Below are 11,627 nucleotides of genomic sequence, written 5' to 3'. Positions count from 1 at the left end.
ATGGGGTTGTTGTGATAAGATGTGTTTGGAAAAGGGTTATCTAAACAGTGTTATGAAATTTATTTTTTTATACATTTTTTAAAAATTTTGTTTTCTAAATCCATCACAAATTTCGTATATTTAATTTACCCTAAGATAATTTTTAGTAATTTCTTTATATGTGAGTCTATTTTCAACTTTTTTTTTTACCTAATTGTTAGGTGCAAATATTTTATTGATGTAGTTTAAATCCAATACACATATTTCGTATAATTAATTTTTCGAAATATCATATTTTCGTAAAACATTTTTCAGTCATTTTTTTTAAATACGAGGTCAATTTTTAACTTTTTGACGTAATTGTTACGTGCATATAAATTAATAATTTTTTAAAAAAATTCATGTTCTAACTCCAATACACAAAATTTGTATATTTAATTTACTCAATTCTCATAGTTTTCGCGAAACAATTTACCTTAATTTCTTTAAATGCGACATGAAATTTTCAACATTTTTTAGTAATCATTACAGTTGAATAAATTACCATTTTTTCTTTTAAAATAAAACAATCTCAATTTTCTTCTTACCTAAGTATTATGTTTTTTTTTCTCTTTTTAAATGGTTCAATATTTAGTTTTTCCATAAAGCAACAAAAATGATAAAAAAAAATTATAATTAATCAATGAAAATATACAAATAAGGAAGAAGAAAGAGAAAAAAAAGTACATTTTGAAAAGTAAGAGCATAATTTGGTAAAGAATTTAGATTCAAAATTATATAAGATAAATCTTAAATCAAATCTCGCCATTCGTTTTTTATAAAAAAAATTCTTATACATTTAGAGTTTAAATACTTTAAAATATATATATTTGTTATCCATTTTTTAGGTTATTTAAGGATTCAAAAGTTATTTAATTTAATATTAAATTATCTCATTTGATTTTGTTTTATTTTTTTTATAAATTTAATAAAATTCATTTTTCTAAAAATTTATTTAACTTAAATTTATCAAAAATAGTTTAGATAAAATATTTTAAAGGTAAAAAACGATTCAAAGAAGAAAAATAAATAAAAGATATGAAATAATAAAATTATAAAAAAAATAGTTAAATATGAGGGGTAAAGCATAAACTAATCATAATTAGGATTTAATTAAAATTAATTTTATAAATAAAATAAATTAAAAATAATATTCTTTCAAAATTATTAAATTAATTAAAAACAAATGGCATTTAATAAATAAAAGAATAAATCTTTTTTAAAATAAATAAATAATGAAACTATCGAGAGTTGAAAATGTAGGATTGCCATAAATTGAAAATGTAGGTTTACACATAGTTGAAGAGGGATTAACAAAGAAAAGAGATGAGAGAGGGGTTATGATTAACCTAAAACAAGGTGATGATAACTCATCTTCCAAACAAGGGTTGGGTTACCATAACTCTAACCCAACAGTGATAACCCTTGGATTAGGCGACGCCAAAATATTTAAGAAAACTTAAAATAAAATAAAATTATGAATCTCTTTCATCCAACAAAAATGCAACTAAATTTTTTGAAAAAAATAATAATTTTGAACTTTCTCAGTTCAATTTTATTTGGATGAACCATATCAACTTTTTCTACAGTAATCTTCTCAATTTGTATATAAAATTGTTGTTGTAAATTTATTTTGAATTTTACATAACTATGAAACACATAAATTAGAATAAAAATATTGAAAATTCTGTCAAAAATAAAAGAAATTGACAAAATAAGAGGGACGGAAGTAGCTCGACCATAGGAAGAGGGATGGAAGTAGCTCGACCATAGGAAGAGGGACGGAAGTAGCTCGACATTTAAGGGAATTGTCAAAAATAGCAAATTTGACAAAAATATTTACAGGAATTTTTTTTAGATTCTATCAATAATAAGCATTGATTTATACTCGTTGGTAGATAGACGTAGAAATATATGTGTCAACCGTTATTATAATCCAAAATTTTGTTATAGCTTGTAAATATTTAATTTATTTTACTGTTTTTAAAAATACCCAAATATTTATATTTATAGAAAATAATGAATTTTATGTTTTTTATGAAGGATAAGTAGTTTTTTTGTTTTTAAATATTTGAAAAAAAACCTAAAATATCTAAGAAATTGTATAAAAAATTAACTAAATATAGAGACAAAATTAGTTTAGATTTAATATAAGATTCGAAAAATTTAAATTAGTTTTCAAAATTTATCTATTTTGAAAATTCCCTCTAAACTCAATAATAATGTCATAAGTTGTAATATTTTAATTAAAATTTTGGTCTCATTGAAGATGAATGGAATGTTTGAATGATTTTTCAAAAATAGTTCTAATTTTATAACACAAAATCTAATGTGATAATTGTTAATATCAGATTTCGAAAAAAATGTAATTTCGATGAATATTGTGAATACAATCTCTAGTATCCACTAATTTGATGTTTTCTCTCAAATACAAGATAAAAACTTTAGAACTTGATGTTGTAGTTGCAAGTCGATCTAACTTAAGTCTAATCTTCAATTATTCAGAGCTTCAACTTTTCCTTAAATAAGTGGCAAAGTTTTCTATTTATAGAGAAATTTCATAGGGCTTTGGATGGGTTTGGACCCATTTGCTGAGTGGGTTTGAACTTGGGCTCATCTGGTTGTTGGACTTGGGTTTGGGTCCTATTTGCTTGTTGGGTTTGAGCTTGAGCCCATTTACTTTTTGAATTTGGGCTTAGGCCCATTATCCTTATTTCGCTCAGATTTTTATATATAGAATTTGAATTAGGTCGGGTATGAGAAAACTTAATTGTCCAAACCCAATCAAATCATGATTATCACAATGTTTGCGGTGATGGCATGACAAAATTTAATTGGTCAAAATTTATTGCTAAACAAATATCCATTTTTTAGATTTGTGCACGTTTATGGTGGATGAATCTCGAAAACGATAAGCTGAAACAAAAAAATACAAGTGATTTATTATTGACTTTGGTTCCAATTAATATGTTAAATTAATAATATTATACATTTGGACATAAGTGTGATTAAAATGTTATATGAAATTTGGTGAATTTTGAATTTAATTCCCAACTTTTTTTTATAAAAATCATTTGAAATATGGCCTAACAAATTTTTTGTCATTTTTACCGATGAATTTAATGGAATAATTTAGACTTAAGAAAACATGATAAAATTGGAATATTGTCAATTCATCCAAATGTGAATTTAAGTCAAAGTCTTGATTTTATTTATTTATTTATAATCTCCTAATTTGAATTTTTAGTGAAAGTTTGCTTATTAAGAATAATTTGCCCCAAACATAAAATTTGATATTTTTTTTTTACTTAATTTAAATTTGAAATGAATTTATACTTTGAGATAAAGTTTAAAATTTTGCAAAAAAATAAAAATGATTTGGGGATTTATTTTTTAAAGAGTTGCAGTGATTTCTTTTTCTTTTTTTTCAATCCTAGATTATCTTGGGTTTAATTATGAAGAGGATATGACATGAAAACTTTATTTTTTATTTTTTTTAATAAAGAAACGGAATAGAGGAGGTTGCTTATAATTCCACTCAATCTAAATTGATTCGTTTATTGGGAAGGTCGGAGATTTGATTTGTTATTAAATCCTTTATAAACTGACAACACAACAAAAATCATACCAATTCAAAAAGTCTCTGCTTCATACTTGAGAGAAAAAAAAATGATTACGTTGGTAAAAGAAAATAGTTTTTTTTTAGATCTCAACTTCAATTTGTTCTCCATCTTAAAAAAGAAAAAAAAAAAATCAGTAATAGTGAAAATTTTGTAATATTTTGAGAGTATATGTTATTTCTAGCATTTCATGAATTTAGAGAGAGAAAAGATGTGAGACATGGAGACGGCCCCGTGACGGAGGAAAAGAAAAAACAAAATGAGAGAAAGAATGAGATTAGGTTATGAGTTTTTTTTTTCACTTTTGCTTTTGTTTTTGTTTTTTTAATTTTCTAAAAAAAATCTTTTTTTTTTATGTTTTTTTTTTTCAATTTATTTCTTTTTTTTTATTTCTTTTCATTTTCTTATTTTTTACGTGTTTTTATTCTTTTCTTCCTTTGTTGGTTTTCTTTTCTTTTCCTTTATTTATTTATTTTGTTCTTTTTCACTTTTCTTTTTTTTTTTCCACTAATTTTTTTCGAAGATATAGATGGAGATCATATAGTTGTGACACGTCGACACATCGAAGATGAAGATGGAGATCATATAGTTGCGACAAGTCGAAGATGCAGATGGAGATCATATAGGTGCGACACGTGGAAGATGCAATCATATAGGTGCGACACGTCAAAGATGCAGATGGAGATCATATAGGTGCAACACGTGGAAGATGCAGATGGAGATCATATAGCTGCGACACGTGGAAGATGCAGATGGAGATCATATAGTTGCGATACATGGAAGATGCAGATGGAGATCATATTGCTACGACATGTCGAAAATGCAGATGGAGATCATATTGCTACGACATGTCGAAAATGCAGATGGAGATCATATTGTTGTGGCACGTCAAAGACGCAGATGGAGATCATATAACTGCGGCACGTCAAAGATGCAGATAGAGATCATATAACTGTGGCACGTCAAAGATGCAGATGGAGATCATATGCGGATGATGAGGACTGCGACACGTCGAAGATGCGAATGATGACTATTGTAGCACGTCGAAGATGCAGATAATGACGACTGCATCACATCCAAGGTGCAGATGATGACGACTGCAACATGTCGAAGATGAAGAAGATGATCCTCTCGCCTGCGACACATCGAAGATGTAGAGGATGACGGTTGCAACCCATCAAAGATGCAGATGATGATGGCAGCGACACATCGAAGATGCAAATGATGACGATAGCGGCATGTCAAAGATGCGAATGATGACGACTACTACACGTCGAAGATGCAGATGATAACTGCAGCACGTCAAATGAGATGATGAAGACTGCAACATGTCGAAGATGAAGAAGATAATCATCTCGCTTGCGGCACGTCAAAGAAGATGATGAAGACTGCAACATGTTGAAGATGAAGAAGATAATCATCTCGCTTGCGGCACGTCGAAGATGCAAATGATGACGGTTGCGACACATCGAAGATGCAGATGATGACGACAGCGACACATCGAAGATGCGAATGACCTCGACTGTGGCACATGGGAGAAGATAAAGATGAATCATCTTGACTGTTACACATGAGAGAAGATGATGATGAATCCTTTCAGCCGTAACACGTCGAAGGTGAAGAAGATGACCCTCTCGACTGCAACACATGGAAGAAGATGAAGATGAAGACCCTCTCAGCCGCAACACATAGGAGAAGAAGATCCTCTCAGTCGCAACACTTAGGAGAAAATGTAGAGCTTGCTACTTTGACTTTGCCCCCTTTCTTTTTCATTGTATCTGCTCATGAATTTCATTTTCTGTTGAGATTACATCATCACGAAGAAACATAATACCTTTTTTTTTCGTGTGATTGAAATTAAAGTAAATTTTAAGCTGCCTACGTATCCTTTTTATAACATAGAGATCAAGTCATAATGTAGTTCAATTGTGTGTTTTTTTTTTCTTGTCATTCACCTTTTAAGCTCTTGTGGACTAGGAGCATCAATGTAGTTTAGACTCTTGCGATAAGGAGCTTTACACATTTAACAAATATTTTCATAAAAAAATTGTTCACTTTCTTCATTTGTAGAATTGGTGAATATAATAGGTCTTCGTTTCACGATCAAGGGACCTTCTATGTTAATGTCAATAGACAACTTCCTCTTCACGTGTGATGGGACATGACTATGAATCTTCCCGTCATTGTTTTTTTCATGAAGTGATTTTACCTTCAAAGTTTTCATCTCTTTTTCATGTTGATCGCGTATCATCTTTAGTTGATCAAAAACGGATGTTGAAGGCTGATCTTTCTTCGATGTGGAGATATTTAGCCTTTTGAAAGCTGGAGTTTGAGTAGAAGTAGACATTGGACATTGGTTTTCTTTTTCTTTTGTGGCCATACGTAATATTCGAAAGACTGAAGATCGAGTAGTTGAAGGCTTGATACGATCAAAGACAGAAGTTCTTTGCTTAATTTCATTTGAATTGTTGACTTCTTCAGAAGATGCATAATTGTTGCTGACTTCTATTATACTGGCAACATGATATGCAATGACTTCTAATACTTCCTTGGGATGATCATCAAGGAAGCTTCTTGGGAGGGATTCTCTCAAAGTTGTCGATCGTCGAGGCCGAAAGAAGTCCTCGTCTTTTCCTTTAACATGCTTAGGCTTCTACATTTTCTTATTTCTTTTTCCCTTCCTTTTGTTAAAGATGCTTCCTTTTGCATGCTTTTAACGGAATGATGACTTCTTTTGAATGCAATTTGGTTGTCTTCCTTTTCGACGAGTCACAACTATCCATCATTCGTCACCATCTTCAGCAAACTCTTCTTTGTTTTGGGAGTCAGGCGTCACGATCCTTTGTTGGAATTGGACAACTATAGGTTCAAAAGTCTCAAATCGAATTAAGTTTTTCATTTGATCATAAAGTTGTGTTGATGGTAGAACACTTGAAGTCATCTCGACCGCAACATGATTCGTCTAAGCTAATTCATCAATATCCAGCTCGATCTTCTTTTCACGAGCTAACTTTAGAATTAACTCCTTCAACATGAAACACTTTCCAACAGGGTGACTAATGACTCGATGGTACTTACAATATTTAGAATCATCTACTTTTCCTGCTTGTTCTGGTCATTTGCATTCTGACAATTGAATAAGTTGCTTCTCTAGCACCTGCTCTAACATTTCTACGACATTAGAGTTAGGAAATTGATAAATTTTTTCCTGTCTTTCTTTAAGAGTTGGACGTCGCTTTTCTTTGCCATCATGCTTTCCTTTAATTTTTGTTTCTTTTCTTTTAGAGAAATATTTCAAAGGAGTTGCATGAACAACCATAGACTCATTTATGACACTATTTGCAATCTTATTAGTGTCATCAATTTCATTTTTGTCACTCCTCATTTTTTGAACCAAGAAATCTTTGGCTTCTTTGCGCGTGATACTAAGTGATAATTTTGATACAATAATAATTATAACTTATATTATTGTTATTATTATTATATTTATAAAAAAATTTAAAACACGCATGATAATCCTCTTCTTCATCTTCTTCTTCCCCATACCCTACCTCCAACCGACCACCGTTCTTCTTCTTCTCTTCTCTGGTTCACGAAGCCATTGCACCTCTAGCCGACCACCATTCTTTTTTTTTTCTTATGTCGTTTTGCGAAACCGATGTGTCTTCATCCACTACTCGAGAAGCAGTCGTCGTTGGGTGTCTGTCGTGAACTCGAGTTGAAGGCACCAAATCCAAGCTGCACGTGCTTCTCCCCATCCGACCGTGTCATCCACCATCATCAGCTGATCTGTTCCTCGAAGTTAGCCACTAGATCAATTCTGCACGATTGTCTTGACTCTATTCGTACGCCAGTGGCACTGATTTTTGTATGATTGTTTAGTGGTGAGAAATTGTGGGTTTTGTAGTTGTTCCATAACTATCTTGGATGTTGTTCTTGGACTGATGGTTTCGTTTGTTGATTGATCATGGAAGGTGTTGAAAGTAGCGCTCGAGTTTCTTGGATTCACAACAAATTTTAGTTTTGGGAGGAGCTCGATTCGCTAATATTTGGGTAAGTTTAGAAAATTCATTAAGACAAATAAATGAGAGGGAGTACTGTGAAAGTAATGGAATTTTTTTCTATCGTTATGTTTTGTGGACTTTAGTTCAATTAAGGAGCTTACCTAACGTTAAGGTGAGGGGTTTCTACTATTGGACTCTACCATAGATTTCAAATATGTTGACTATGTGGATGTCTCTGAACTGAGTATGGGTGTCAGATATGATATGTATATTGATGCAGAAGTGATGATGAACGTGACTGATATATATGTAGATGTAGATGTGATGACAAACAGATTATGATTGTCTAATATGTTTATGTGAACATGATGAAAAATGTCTAGAATGTATGATTAGTATATTAAAGTATGGTTGGAGTATTTGTGAACCAGGAGGAGTATTATGTATATAGCTTGATTGTCTGATGTGTTGTTTTACTACCAACTGATTTTGTGATAGAATTGGGAAATTTGATTGTATATGTGTTGTACTGAAAGATGGATATGATGGTAGCTTGAATTGTAATTGGAAGTGATTGTTTAAAAGGTTAGAACTAGTTGAAGGGAAATTGTTAGCTTTTCTATTAGGTAGTGTGCCTTGCAGGTGTCCCACGAGATCTCCACATGTTGTGCATCCTTCGAGAGCACTATAGTTATATGTGTTTTATGCAGAGCACTAAACTGATATGTGCATCCTTCGGGGCGTTAGATTGATTATGTGTATCCTACGGGGTCTCAAGACTATTAAAGTGCAAGGTACCCCCAATAGGAAGTTAACAGTTTTATTTTTTCCCTCTAACGGGACCAGTAGTGAGTCTCTTACTGGATATGTTAATACCCACCCTTTTATGTTTAATTTTTCAGGCAAAGGTAACACGAGAGGTAGACTGACGAGGGATAAAAAGGATGCGTGACTGCCATATGAGGACATGGTTTTTCTTAAAATTTGCTTTCGCTTATGGTTTTATAATTTTTGGGATTGAACTGAGTTTATGGATAGTATTTTGTGAATAGTACATTTAGAAATTTTAATTGTTTGAAATAGGGCTCGAACAACGTTTTCCTGAATCGTTATGATCTTAAATAAACTTTACCATATTTTGTGTCAACCAAATAATTTTGTCTAAAATAATGACTTCGACCTAGATAGAAAAGTTGGGTCGTTACACCATAACTGACATTATATTTGGATGAGGCATCTCCTCATTTGAGTGTTCAGAGGACGAAATTTGTTCATCAATCACATGATTTTCTTTGATTACAACTCCACCTTTTGGTGACTTGGACAATTGTTCTCAAATGTTCTTTGCGATCTCAAATGATGACATTTTCTTAGATGATTGAGTCTCCCTTGAGCGGCTGTGAGTATTTGACTACTTGTCGATGTCGCTTGGAGCTTTGGAAGTGTTTCCTTGAGATGTCATGATTTGTTTAGATGTTCTTCAAAAGAGAAAGAGATGAAAGTTAGAGATTGTCTCACTGAGCGTGCCAAACTGTTCACATAAGATTTCAAAGAAATATAATTCATGGAATTTAACTTTGATATTTGATACAGACTTGCACAATTCTTCAGAACTTCATAGCTTCAGTACTTCCTTCAATCTCAGATCTCTTTAAATGAGTAACAAAGATCTCTATTTATAGAGAAATTTCATGAGCTTTAGGTGGGCTTGGACCCATTTATTTGTTGGGCTTGGACTTGAGCTCTATTTGCTTGTTGGGTTTGAGCTTGAGCCCATTTACAGTTGAAACTTGGGCTTAGGCCCATTATCCTTGTTTGACTCAGATTTTTATATCTAGGACATGAATTGGGTCGGATATGAGAAAACTTAATTGTCCAAACTCAATCAAATCATTATTATCACAATGTTTACGGTGATGACGTGACGAAATTTAATTGGCCAAAATTGATTGCTCAACAATAATTTTCCAAAACTGTTAGCAATTCTACTACCATGATTTATTATTATCTCTCGTCAATTAAGTTTGAAATATTATTTTTTCCTTCCCAATGCAATTTTCGAATTCTAATTTCCTTTTATCATTTATTAGTTTCGTTTGATATTCATTTAACACAAAGTATTTCAATTTATTTATTTATTTTATTTTAAGAAATTTTCTTTATTTAATTTCTTATGTATTTATAGCTAAATTCACTTCCATTAAGATCAAGTGCATTTCGAATATAACAAAACGAACAAAAATAATAATTTACTAACATAGCAAAATTTTATTGTCTATAAGTGTTTACAAATAGACTGTAAAATTTTATCATTTAAAACCGCGATCCTTTTGTATATTAATTATAATTTTTTAATCTATATATTAAAATAAAGCACTTGTTATGAACTAGTCTATTTAAAATATTACTTAGTATGTACCAAAAAATCACTGTAGGTCTTTTTTTTAAAAAAAAAAATAAGTATGAGATTATGGGAATGTATTAATTCAAAATAGTAATTGTTGTTATTAAAAAAAAAAAAAAACTACTAATTGTATCATTATTGGTTTATATTGAGTAGCCTGTTTTTTCTATATAAAAATGCTATAATATAGGTATGTTTTCTAGAAAGTGCCTAACAAAAGATCACAACCAACACAAAATATACACCACAATATTTTCATTAAAAACGAGAGAGTGAAAAATATTACTTACAAAAACATTCTTTTCACATCAAATAACAATCTTGAGAGGAAGTGAAAGTGGCAAAGACACGAGTCAGGTTGTTGAGAATGTACATGACAATGAACAATATTCATAGTTACTTACAAAAACAATATTTTTCGCATGAGATTTCTGGAGAAATTTGATTCGTGGAGTTGAATTTAAGTTGGTGTTGGAAGTTGGTGTCTTAGAAGAAAGACTAAAGTTGGAGTGCAGCTTGAAGTAGGAGTCTTGGAAGAAAGACGGAAGTTGAAGTCAAGCTTGAAGTCGGAGTTTTTGAAGAAAGACGATATCTTCAAATGAGCTTCAATCTTTGAGGGCTCGGCTAGGGAGTTTTCTAGTTTTTTGCCAAAGACCTTTTGGAGTAAAGAAAATTCAAGAGAACTTCTCTATTTATAGAGTTATCTGATGGCTTTATGGGTTTGAGACTAGTTAGTATGTAGACCAAACTCATTGACTCAACCACGTTGATTTGAGTCATATTTAACATTTGAGCTCAATTAAGCTTATTTTTGGGCTCAATTGAACTTAGTTCGAGTAAATAATATTTAATTGAATCAAAATAATTAACTTGATCCTGTTAGGATGAAAACATATAACATAATCAGAATTGACCAATTTATGTTTTTAATTTTAATTTGGAACACAGGTCAATTTTTTAATTATTCCCAAATTCAATTATGTACAGTTTTCATCAAAATTTTCTATTCAACCAACGTCCTCAACAAAAACCCAAATATTTAAAAGAATAACTCATCCCTAAGATAAATTTTTTTTAGCATATAAAGCATCATACTAGACTTTGATGGGTGGATTATCTTCCTACCACTCAAACTTGAATGCTTTAATACCTTTCAACTAACCAACAAACTGTATATACTTTAACAATATCTAAAATATGTCCTTATGTACTCAAAATCAATAAAGGCTACTCCAAGACAACCCAAATATGAGATATTCATTATCCCACAAGGGATTGATATAAAAAATTGTAACCAAAGAATAACAAAACTTATAACTAAAAGATCTTAACAAGGATTGAATACTTACTTCCAAACTAGCGGCCCAATTCACAGTGAAAATTGATAATTTTCAAGCTTTAAAAGACACATTTTCATCAAAAAATCACAACCGATCTGAAAATATAGATTTTATCCGCATTCTTAATTTACCTGTTTATTTCATAAAATCAATAGACCTTAATTATGGCACTTAATTACACCGTGTGCATAGCCGTAATTGTAATAATAATAGTAACAATCAATATGACAAATTCATAATT

General features: G+C 30.9%; 1 long non-coding RNA gene across 1 annotated transcript; it reads left to right on the top strand.

Annotated features, from left to right (window-relative positions):
- The first annotated feature begins 7,151 nt into the window (after positions 1-7,151).
- LOC116403175 lies at positions 7,152-8,776 on the top strand. The gene is made up of 3 exons (XR_004215776.1): positions 7,152-7,522; positions 7,613-8,436; positions 8,545-8,776. It is a non-coding gene; the product is annotated as an uncharacterized LOC116403175 (long non-coding RNA).
- The last annotated feature ends 2,851 nt before the right edge of the window (positions 8,777-11,627 follow it).

The sequence above is a fragment of the Cucumis sativus genome, chromosome 1 (genome assembly GCF_000004075.3).
Source record: "Cucumis sativus cultivar 9930 chromosome 1, Cucumber_9930_V3, whole genome shotgun sequence".
In the NCBI taxonomy this organism is placed as follows: domain Eukaryota; kingdom Viridiplantae; phylum Streptophyta; class Magnoliopsida; order Cucurbitales; family Cucurbitaceae; genus Cucumis; species Cucumis sativus.
The sequence above is the reverse complement of the archived record's forward strand: the minus strand, read 5'-3'. Positions and strand labels throughout refer to the sequence as shown.